The sequence below is a fragment of the Natrix helvetica genome, assembly GCF_964273705.1.
Source record: "Natrix helvetica genome assembly, chromosome: 1".
NCBI classification, from domain to species: Eukaryota; Metazoa; Chordata; class Lepidosauria; order Squamata; family Natricidae; genus Natrix; species Natrix helvetica.
This window is the reverse complement of record NC_138548.1, coordinates 359,865,019-359,877,199: the sequence shown is the minus strand read 5'-3', so window position 1 is coordinate 359,877,199 and position 12,181 is coordinate 359,865,019. Positions and strand designations below refer to the sequence as shown.

The following is a 12,181-nucleotide window of genomic DNA, read 5'->3' as shown; positions in this document are numbered from 1 at the left end:
TGATTCTCTACATTTCGTAAAAGGAAATTTACTTCTCCTCTTTTCCCCCCTCATCTCACAGTGAGTAAAAGATTGTGACCAAAGATTCACTTGCAAGGCATCTATCAACAGACAGCAGAAAATCAGCACAAGGCAGCAGCCAAGAGGAAGGATGGAGGGGGGGAAACTCTTGGATCCCCCGTCAGACACAAGAAGCACTTCAAAAAACCACAAGAAACCTCATGAATGCTCAGAGTGTGGAAAATCCTTTGCTCGCAGGTCCCTCCTTTTGACCCACAGGAAGGTCCATGTGGGTAGTGGATCCAGTCAAGGTTTGGAGGGTGAGAAATCCAACTCTGGGAAAAACTCCAAAGATCTCAGGAGCCCCCCAAAACTAAAACCCTATAAATGTGAGGAATGTGACTTATGCTTTGGACTAAAGTCAAGCCTTCTTACACATCAGAAAATCCACACTGGAGAGAAATCTTATCAATGTCTGGAATGTGGGATTTTTTTCCGTCAAAAATACACTCTCAGAAACCACGAGAGGATTCACACAGGGGAGAAGCCTTACAAGTGTTGGGAATGTGGGAAGAGCTTTCATCAGAACGCAAGTCTTTGGGCCCATGAGAAGACTCATACAGGAATAAAGTCTTACAAGTGTTTTGAGTGTGGAAAATGTTTCACCCAGAGTTCATCTCTTCGGAGTCATGAGAAAACACACAGAGGGGAGAAAAACGAAAAGTGCCTCGAATGCGGGAAATGTTTTTCCACGAAATCAATCCTGGCACGACATCAGAGACTCCACACTGGAGAGAGACCCTTTGAATGTCCAGAATGTGAGAAACGATTTGTGGATTCTTCTGAACTTCGGACACACCAGAAGGGGCACAAAGGGGACCTACCCTATGAATGTGGGGAGTGTGGGAAAAGTTTTATTTCCCCAGGAGTGCTTCAAATTCATCAGAGAATCCACACAGGGGAGAAACCCTACAAATGTGTAGAGTGTGGGAAATGCTTTTCCCAAAAACAACACCTGGGAAGCCATCAGAGGGTCCATACGGGAGAGAAGCCATACAGATGCGTGGAATGTGGAAAAAGTTTTACTCAAAGTGGAGATCTTTGGAGACATCATAGAACACACACTGGGGAGAAGCCACATCAGTGCAACGAATGTGGAAGATTTTATCGTACCTCATCAGCCCTTAGAAGTCATGTGAAAACTCACACGGGGGAAAAAAACTACAAATGTTTGGACTGTGGGAGAGAATTTGCTCATTCATCTTCCCTTAGAAGTCACAGCCGAATCCATTCAGGAGAGAAACCCCATAAATGCTCAGATTGTGATAAATGTTTTTCTCGAAAAGATTCTCTTGTGATGCATCAGCGAATCCACACTGGAGAGAAACCGTATAAATGTCTGGAGTGTGGGAAATGTTTTGCCCAACCTTCAGCAATTCGCATGCACACCAGACGTCACACAGGAGAGTAGCCACACAAGTGTGCGGAGGGTTTGAAACCTTTTCATTGTAAATCAAAATGCACGAGAAAGTTCATACCGGAGATAAACCTGTTTATTTGTGAACAATTCAATTCAATCTGGTGAATCTTCTAATTCAGCAGAAACATCACACAGTGGCAGAAGGGAAATCCTAAAAATTGCTGGTGTGGGGAGAATGTTTTTTTTCTACTGAAGCAAATTCAAATCTCATCAGAGAGTACGCAATGTGGCAAAACGGTGTAAGCGTTGCGAGTGTGAGGATGTTTTGTTGACAAAGCAGCATTAGTAACAGAGTGATTATACAAAAGAGTTATGAGTGTGTAAGGATGTAAAGTTTGCAGAGTACAGGAGGTCCCTGACTTATGACCACAAGTGGGAATGGATTTCCGGTCATACGTTGTTACAGTCAAGGCACCCAGGTACTTTAGTTCATTCTTAATGGACCTTTGTTGATCAATAAGCAGAACTGAAGATTTGGAGAGCAGAAAATGGGATGAAGGGTAGAAGGAAGATGCATCTCGTGGTTCATTTAGGGATAAAGTGTTGCTGTTGAATATGCTGGCTGAGGATGAGGAGGGGAAGTTTCTTTTTCTTACTATCTTTTTTGGAGGGATTTTTTTTTATGCTTTTTCGTATGTTCAAACACATACACACAGACAGTATATTCACAGACATACGGTATTTGTATTGAGTTTCTTTGTTTGATATGCTAATATTATCCTTAATAAAAGTATTGTTCAAAATAATGAAGAAGAGTGTTTTTAGAGCATGGACTGAGTCAATATGGCCGCCAGATGGTGCCGTACTCTGCAATCCATGCACTGTAGTTGTTGATGTGCTCCCAATGTTGGATCTGCCATTGACTCCTATTGGCTACTTCAGGGGGCTTCTGGCATCTCCCCGCCCCCTGTGAGCCCCTTGATCTGGAAACCTGGTTCCCCAGAGGCGCCTGGTACCCGGATGCCCCTCAGGTCTGATGGAAGCTCTTTCTCCGTATGGATTTCAGGCTCCTTGGGAAGAAGGTCAACTGAACGTAGGAAAAAGAGCCCAGTGTGCCTGTTTCACACTGCTAATTCCTACACAGAAACACAAACACACACACACACACCCCATCTCCACCTGCCAGCCTTCAGCTCCTCCTGCCCACAAAGGGGTTTTTATTACTTGTGGCCCCTCCTGTGTGGGATTCTCTGTCCTTCCTTCCCTTCTCAGCTCAATGGGAGAGGCAGCCCTTACTTACTTACTTACTTTATTCATATTTCTAGACCGCCCCCTCTCCCAAAAGGGACTCGGGCCGGTGTACAGTCAGTGGAATACATAAAAAAGAATACATAAATACACAAATACTTAAATATTCAAATACTTAAATACTTAAATGCTTAAATGGAGGAGGTTGTAAAAACTGTACATTCAAGTAAAGTATTTAAAATACATTATTTAAAAAACGACCCCTAAAAATACCCAAAGAATTAAATTTAAAATAGTTACCCCAGAAATTTCCAATTAAAAATATCTGCCAGGAGGTAAAATAAAACTATGAGTGGGCCAAGCCGGCTAATCGAAACAGGTGAGTCTTTAGTTTTTGTCGGAAGGAGCGGAAGTTGGTGGTAGTTCTGATGTCGGAGGGGAGGCCATTCCAGAGAGTTGGGCCCATCACAGAGAAGGCTCTACTCCTAGGCGCCGCCCGTTGGCATTGCTTGGTGGACGGCACCAGGAGAAGTCCCTCCCTGTGAGAGCGAATTGGTCGCAGGGATGTATGCGGCAGGATGCGATCCCGCAGGTAGCTAGGTCCTGTGCCATGGAGCGCTTTAAAGATGGTGATCAACACCTTGAAACGCACCCGAAAAACCACAGGCAGCCAGTGCAGCTCGCGCAGGAGAGGTGTTATGTGGGAGTACCTAGTACTCCCCGTGATGGCCCGCGCGGCTGCATTCTGGACTAGCTGTAGTCTTTGGGCACGTCCCAGGGGAAGTCCCATGTAGAGGGCATTGCAGTAGTCCAGACGAGATGTCACCAGCGCATGAGTGACCGTGTGTAGGGCATCCCGGTCCAGTAGGGGGCCCAATTGGCGCACCAGGCGAACCTGGTGGAACGCCCCCCTTGCCACGGCTGCCACATGGTCGTCCATCGACAGCCGGGCATCTAGGAGGACGCCCAAATTGCCCGCCCGTTCCACAGGAGGCAATTGCTCGCCCCCTATGGCCAGTGATGGTGTCAGCTGGCTGAACCGAGGTGCCGGTAACCATAGCCACTCAGTCTTGGAGGGGTTGAGCTTGAGTCTGTTGTCCCCCATCCAGACCCCGACGGCTTCCAAACACCGGGACATCATTTCGACAGCTGTGGTGGTTTGGGGTGGAAATGTACAGCTGAGTATCATCAGCGTACAGATGATACTCAACCCCAAAACCACGGATGATCTCCCCCAGTGGCTTCACATATGCGTTGAACAGAAGGGGTGAGAGGACCGACCCCTGTGGCACCCCACAAGTGAGTGGCCTCAGGGTCGACCTCTGCCCCCCTGCCAACACACATTGCGTCCGGTCGGAGAGGTAGGAGCGGAACCACCGCAGAATGGTGCCTCCAACTCCCATCCCCTCCAGCCGGCGCAATAAGATACCATGGTCGATGGTATCAAAAGCCGCTGACAGATCTAATAGGACCAGGATAGAGGAACAACCCCTATCTCTGGCCCTCCAGAGATCATCGACCAACGCGACCAAGGCCGTCTCCGTGCTGTGCCCGGGTCGGAAGCCGGACTGGCGTGGGTCTAGATATTCGGATTCGTCAAGGTGTCGTGGAAACTGCTGTGCCACCACATTCTCTACAACCTTCGCTAGAAAGGGAAGGTTGGAGACTGGACGATAATTAGCTAGCTCCATCGGGTCAAGGGAAGGCCTCTTGAGTAAGGGCCTCACCACCGCCTCTTTCAAGGCGGTTGGTAAGGACCCCTCACCCAACAAGGCGTTCACCAGGCCCAGGAGCCAGCCTCGTGTCACTTCCCAGGATGCCAGTACCAGCCAGGAGGGACACGGGTCCTTTATTATTATTTATTATTTCTTCGCACTTCTAGACCGCCCCCTCTCCCAAAAGGGACTTTAAACATGTGGTGGGTCGCAGCCGTCCACGCAACCTGTCCAAATCCTCGGGGGCAACAGAATCAAACTCCTCCCAGAATGGTCTCACAAGACTCACTGTTGACGGCTCCTCTGGTCCACTGAAGGGGGCCCATCCGCTCCGGATCTGAGCGACTTTGTCCTGCAGATATTCCCCAAACTCCTCTGCTCTGCCCTGCAAAGGGGCTTCCCGCGTCCTCTGTGATAAGAGGGAGCGGGTTACCCGAAACAGGGCGGCAGGGCGGTTATCGGCGGACGCAATAAGAGCGGCGCAGTATCTGCGTTTGGCCGCTCTTAATGCCACAAGGTAGGTCCGTAAATAGGCTCTTACCTGTGTTCGATCAGATTCGGAGCGTGAGGACCTCCACCTGCTCTCTAGGCGTCTCCTATGGCGCTTCATCACCCTCAGGTCCTCGGTGAACCAAGGAGCCCGGGTGGGTTGCTGCCGTAGGAGAGGCCGCAAAGGCGCAACCCGGTCCAAGGCCCCAGCCGCCGCCCTATTCCAGGCGGCCACTAGGTCCTCCGACCAAGAGCGGGTCAGGGCTACAGGCAATGGCCCAAGCTCCGTCTGGAACCTATCCGGATCCATCAGGTGCCTGGGGCGGTACCAACTTGGACAGTCTGGTTCCGCCTCCTTGCGGTGGGGGGTAGCGCCAGGGAAGTCCAGCCGGAGAGATGAGTGATCTGACCATGACAGGGGAGTAATAACTAAATCCCCTATTCCCAGATCACTCGTCCACTGCTCAGATACAAAAACAAGGTCCAGTGTGTGGCCACCTTCATGTGTGGGGCCCTGAATTAATTGGGTCAGGTCCATGGCTGTCATGGAAGCCATGAACTCCCGAGCTACCTCGGATGCTTCCCCCATCGACGGCAAGTTGAAATCCCCCATAACCACAAGTTTGGGGATCTCAACTGCCGTTTCTGAGATCAGCTCGAGGAGCTCGGGCAGGGCTGCTGATGCATAGCGAGGAGCCAAGTATACAATCAGCAGACCCCACTGCCTCCCTGGGCCCCATTTCACACCAAGGGACTCACACCCGGGTATCTGAGGGACAGTGAACTCCCTTGGCTCCAAGCATTCCTGTATAACTACCACCACCCCACCACCCTTACCCATTACAACGGTCGTGGGGAGGGGGGGATGCAAGGACAGGAGCCCAGAGCTCATCAGGCACAGCTGGAGGGCAGAGGCAGCCATGGGGGCTCACCACAGGCAGACATCAACCTGAGACCCTTTGAAGGTACAACAGAGCCCCCTCCCCAAAAAAGGTACTTTATGACGGAGGTCCATGATGGGCAGACGACCATAAATTCAGGGTCACCTGTAACATATTGATTCGCATTTATTACCTAATTTAGAAACCACCAATATCACCCAGCAGAGTGAACGATTTGCCTTGTTGGGAAGACATCCGTTTCATTGTATGGCCGCTACTCTTGTGAAACACAGCAGGGTGTGAGGGGGCTCACAACGAAAGTAAAACCAACATCAAGAGAAGCAAAAAAACTGGCACCTGAAACACACACACACACACACACACACGCACACACACACCACAACCTCTAATCCTGCAGAAAATTCACACTTCCTGGGTCCTGCTAGATGGCAAATGAAAACGGTGAAGATCAGGGTTAATTACAACTTTGATAATGGTTTGTGTCCCCTTCATCAGGTGCTTCTTTCAAAAGTGAGCAAGGGCCCTGCCAGCCACACTCAACAACTTCTGGCCTTGAATGTGGATTTGAATTCTTACATTTCTGCGGGATTTGCCTTCCCGCAAAGAGTGGACCACCCATAATGAAGACAACACACAGGTTCCTTGATGCATGAGTGGCACAGAGCGTAATCTGTAACCCCCTTTTATTAAGAGCGTATAAGGAAATAATATATTATTGGTTACATGAAGCATTTCTCCTAATATGGTTATTTTTAGCTATACCTGCTTAAGCGCTTTCACCACGTGTTTCCTATGCTGCTAGTAACTTCCTCAGTTTGAAAGTTCCTGTTAAGATCTAAGCATTGCTATTGTCTTCGCAAGCACAGCTTTCTAATTTGGGCCCTCCCAGTGGGCATCCATCTCAACCCACATTTACTACTCAATTTATTCCAGTCCCAAATTCCATATATGTGTTCCAATCAGGAAAACTGATCTGCACACATACCATGGTGACCTTGTTCCCACATCTCCTCTGTTTTTGTTTTTTAAAGATACTCTTCTTCGTCCCCTTCTCAGTTGGTTAATGCGAAGGGTGCAGTGAGCGAGGGGATGCTGCCAGAGGCTTGTTCAGTGGTGTCCTTGTTCTCATCCTCACTGTTTAAGGTGAGGGGAACTTTTGCAGACACCTCATCTTCCTAAGGCAGGATTTGATAGGAGCCATGAGTGTGTAGCAACGCATAAACTCGTGCTGTTACCCTTTTTTCAGCCAATAATGACAAACTATTGGAGATAGTACATACAAAGATTGGCAAAACACAGGGTAATATTATGCAGCCTAAAGCAATCATTCCAATAAGCACAACTACAGTTTGCAAACCAGGCAATTTTGACCACCATCCACTAAAGGCATCAGAGAGGTCCATCCCCTTCCATGTTTGCACAGGATTGTTGGAGACCATGGTTTCTCAGGGCAGGTGCCAGGCAGTGGAAGGATTTTTGTGCAGTGTCTGTAATGCTGGAGAGCTTCCTTGTGGCAGAATTATTCCGTTTGATGCACAATTCCGCAGGAAAGTGAGATAAAAAGTGTCACTGAGTAAGTTTTGTTCATAGTGTGATGGTTTGTAAAGTCATCTTCTTACAAAGGGCTAGAAAAGGAACTATTATCAGGAGAGGGATATCCCTGCAGTTGTCTATACAAAGCATAAACCTGACCCTGGGGCAACGTGAGATGTGGTTTTGGGATTGAACATGTAGAAAGCAAATTTTCCGTATATACACTTCAGACAAACAAAAGGCATCAGTTTGTGTGATGTATGCAAGCTGTACCCCTAAGTCTTGTTTCATGTGGTGTGCAAGTGAATGTCTGGGTGATATGACAGCTCAAAATACAGTTATTATCAATTAAACACAAAAATGGCAGCACACAAATTCTCGGGTGTGCTTTGGTGGTTAAATTCTTCACATCTCCCCATGTCACTGGATGACTGGCATGACAGGATCGGGTTGGTGTAGAGTCGCCGTTGCCATCTCTGGGATAGGAGTCAGGGGTTGGTGGCACGACATCTTTGGCTGGACCCTGTAGATGTAAACACAGCAGCCTAGCCCCACCCCCAAGTAATTAAAGTAATAGGTCCTAACCATGTTTTGTCTGGTAATTGGTGTAAATATACCAAGACCGAGAGGCAAACTTGTTTTTTGTTGAAAATGCCTCTGATAAGTGGTCAAATTAGAAATTGAAAAATTCAATTGATTCAAAGTAAATAAACAAGGATTGAGCTTTGTTTTGCATGGCTGGGAGGCCGAGGCATTTTTCCTCTTTTGATTTATTCAGGGCATGTTTATGAGTCAGTTCAATTGGGTGTCCCAACATTGCAAAGGTACGAATGCAGTGATTGATAAGTGTCAATGGAAACATGTAGATATTTCCATGGGGCAAATGAAGCATATTGGGTGACATCCATTTGCCAGATTTGTCAGGATTCAGTGCCCCTAGGATTTACTCCCATAGGCACTGAATGTGCTTGACGACTGCATGTGGGGCATTGTTGAATGATTGCAGCCGCTTCTGTTGAAGAGAGATCAAATTGTTTCATAAATGTCTTTGAAAAGGCTGATGGCTTCTGATGTGAGAAACATGAAAGGAGTGTTGTCTTTTTGAAATAAGAGTTTGTAGGGAAAGAAAAAGGGATAACAAGGTAGGTTCAATAGAAGGAGAAAGGTAAGCTTCATAGATAGAAGAAATAATTTGAGAGACATACAGACTATCCAAAATGAAATTAAAAGGCTGATCAGAAAATTGTTGAAATGCTAGCAAAGATGCATAGAGTTCCAGAGGAAAGGTACAGTTTTTGGTTTGGAGCTTTTTTGTAGATTGTTCCTGTTTGCACCGCCCCCAAGGGCGCGGCACTAAACCTTGAAATGACCTGGTTTCCCACAATTAAAACAATTTCCGGTAGGGCGGGAAGAAGCAGATGAAGAAGAAGCAGAGGAAGAAGAAGCAGGAAACGCGCCATTTTGTTGCAACGCAGCAGCAAAAGCCCCCATCTTGTGGTCAGTTGTACCCACGATGCGACAAGCCTGAAGGAAATCAGCTAAAGTAACCCCAGGACGATTTGCTATAGGTTGAAGAACCTTTTGACAATCCTTATTAGCATTTTCATAAGCCAATTTCAGAGAAAGTTCATCATTATCAATTTGTCTTTCTAGTGCCAATTGTTAAGTATGCAAAGTGCACGCAAACATAAAAACATAAAAGAGAAAAAAAAACAGCTTCAAAAATAAAACAAACAATCTAGATACAAAGCAAAGTTGAATTAAAACTTCAGATACAGGCATCAAATATCACCCTTTACCCTGCCTTTCTCAGTCTGAGACGTCAGGGAGAGAAAAGAAAAAAAAATGGTGAAAAGAACACAGCCCCCCCCCCCCTGCCTTCTCACCAGAGAAAAAGAGGGGGGTGAGAGGAAAGGAAAAAAGTTTGTTGTTAAAACGACAGGCTCCCTTTTCTGGGAAGACAGGGAGAAAAAATAGAGACACATAAATCATTTTGTACTAGGGTTTTGATCCCTGATGAAAGAGATGGCGAGATGTTACAGACATGCCCCTCCTTGGATTTTTACACTCTCTTTTAAAATAACGCTTTTCTTGAGGTTTCCTGTAATAAAGCAGTTACTATGAGCGCAAGCCATTGCAGAATCGTACGGGGAAGGTATTGGTTCTGCAGGCACCTGATTATCAAATTTATAATGAATCATTCCATGACCACGCGCCACGTAGTCAAAATTTGGACTAGGGCTCTAAGAGCCGCATGGAAATATTCCCCCAATTTTGTCCATGTCGAAATTTTATGGACACTGTTTCCAAATTTAAGACAGAAGGCCAATTAACTCCTTTTTTGTCAAACGAGGGAGAGATTTCCCTCCATTTGAGGCAATTTTAGTGGAGGATTCAGTTAGCTCCCCAACTCCTGCAAATGCGCTGTTCGCTGTTGGGAGAGCTTTCCGCCCATACTCACGAAAGACTTTGTCGTTTTTCAGACGAGTCGAATGTGCACGGCCACCTCTCCGGCCAATGGGCATGGGCGGTCTGAAACGTATCTCTGTAGATCACGTCGGGGTCACCAGTTGCGGGTTTGCCCCCCCGCAAAGAGTGGACCACCCATAATGAAGACAACACACAGGTTTCTTGATGCATGAGTGGCACAGAGCGTAATCTGTAACCCCCTTTTATTAAGAGCGTATAAGGAAATAATATATTATTGGTTACATGAAGCATTTCTCCTAATATGGTTATTTTTAGCTATACCTGCTTAAGCGCTTTCACCACGTGTTTCCTATGCTGCTAGTAACTTCCTCAGTTTGAAAGTTCCTGTTAAGATCTAAGCATTGCTATTGTCTTCGCAAGCACAGCTTTCTAATTTGGGCCCTCCCAGTGGGCATCCATCTCAACCCGCATTTACTACTCAATTTATTCCAGTCCCAAATTCCATATATGTGTTCCAATCAGGAAAACTGATCTGCACACATACCATGGTGACCTTGTTCCCACACATTTCTCCTTCTGGAGCAGAGGATAATTTTCCTAAAGGTTCATTATCCTCAAACACATATGTATGTCTACACGGATATTGGTACATGCATGTGTATGTCAACATCCGTGTTTCTCAACCTTGACAACTTTGAAGCTGTGTGGATGTCCACTCCCAGGACCCCCCAACTGGCATGAATGTCCCCCCATCTTTAAGAATGACCATTCCAAACCAAACCCCAGGACATCCAGTACGGCCTAGTGGTTAAGGCCCTGCGTTAGAAAGCCTGAGGCCATGGGATCCAGTTCCCTCTTCGCCATGGGTGACCTTGGGCCAGTCCCTCTCTTAGCCTAGCCCACCTCACAGGGTTGTTGTGAGGAGAATAGGCGGGGGAAGATATGTTCCCTTCTTTGAGTTATTTGTAAAAATAATAAAGACAGATATAAATAAAAAATAAATAAAACCATCCCCATTTTGCAGGGGCTGAGCAGTATTTTCAGGCTTCTTTCCCTCTTCTGTTGCCTCCATGGGAAGAAGCGTGAGAGCTGGGCTGCTCCCCCAAACTCTCCTCTGTCCTGACCCCCCCCCCCCCAGGGTTCTGGTGATTGGCAGCTGACCCACCCAAGAATGTGAGTCTTTGCAGAACCCCCCCCCCTCGCTCAGAGATCCCCCCCCATTTAGGTTCTCAGGGTGGAGGGTGATCCCGTAACCTCTGCCCCAGCGGCTGTTGCAGATGACTGTGCGATTCGACGGTCACTGAATGAAAAGCTCCTGGGAGGAAAATGAAAGCTTTCTTATCCACTTAGGAGGAAACAGCCATCAAGTCTTTCGGCAGGCAGGAAAAAGTCAACTCTGTGTTGCTGCTGGAAGTTACTGGAACTTAGAGCGGATTTCCCGAAGAGGAAAAAAATATCTGGGCTCATTAAAACAACAATCTCCCTCTCTCTGAAGGAGGAGAGGCAGCCCCACTTCCAGCGTGAAGAAAGGGACCCTCTTGCCATGGTCAGAGGAACGCTTGACACGAACACACGTCGCAGGAATTGAGGAAGCTCCGCAGCATGTGGGGAGGAGCGATTGGGGGGAGGGGGAAAGGGGAAGAGGCAGTCAAGGGGCGGGGCTACAGGGCAGAGGGCGGAGCCCAAAAGGAGAAGCCCCTCCCCCTCCCCCTGGCTGGATTTCCGCTTTCCTCCGCGTGTCCCGCTTTGCACGAGGGGGATCGGTGCTGGATCCCTCGGGAAAGGCTCCCGAATCCCGCTCGGGGCATATTAATTATCCAAATAGGGGGAATTTATAGGATAGGGGAGGCCATTGGACTCCCAGCATCATCCACATTTGATTTTTTTTGGGGAGAAGCTTTGAGATGCTTTGGTCTACACGGCTTGGAGAATGGCACAAAGCTGCAAAAGCCACCGGACTGGAGAATAAGGTGACCCTGGGGTGAAGTCCAGGCCTGGGGACAGTGTCAGTTGGCTGAAACTGCTGAAGGCCCCATCCCCCCCCTTTTAAAGGCAGTTATTATGTGGGGAATATTTTTCTGGACTGTCTACCTGGATCTGGAGGTAAAAATGCCCTCCATAAAAACTCCAGGTGCTCGGATGGCCGGACCCTCTTTCAGGGTGACAAACCACATCAGAGCTTGGAGTGTGGAAAATCCGTTGCTTGAAACGAGACAATCTCTTTATGGATTTAAAGCTCCTTGGGAAGAAGGTCCAGTCCTGGGACACACAGAAGGTCAACTGTGAACCTCTGGATCTGGACACCTGATTCCCCAGAAGTGGATCCCACTGTAGCGCAAGGGAAGACCTGCCCCCAACTGGAGGGGAGACAGAGTTCCCCTCGAGGCTGCTCTTCCTCTGGGTCAGGATCCCCCTTTTTCTTCTTCCTCTTCTCCAGCTGCAGG

General features: G+C 47.7%; 1 protein-coding gene across 2 annotated transcripts in view; it reads left to right on the top strand.

The window, feature by feature from the left end:
• LOC309398238 (uncharacterized protein) overlaps positions 1 to 12,181 on the top strand; it is a 45,398-nt gene that overhangs the window by 16,515 nt on the left and 16,702 nt on the right. The gene's annotated exons all lie outside the window — the stretch shown is intronic.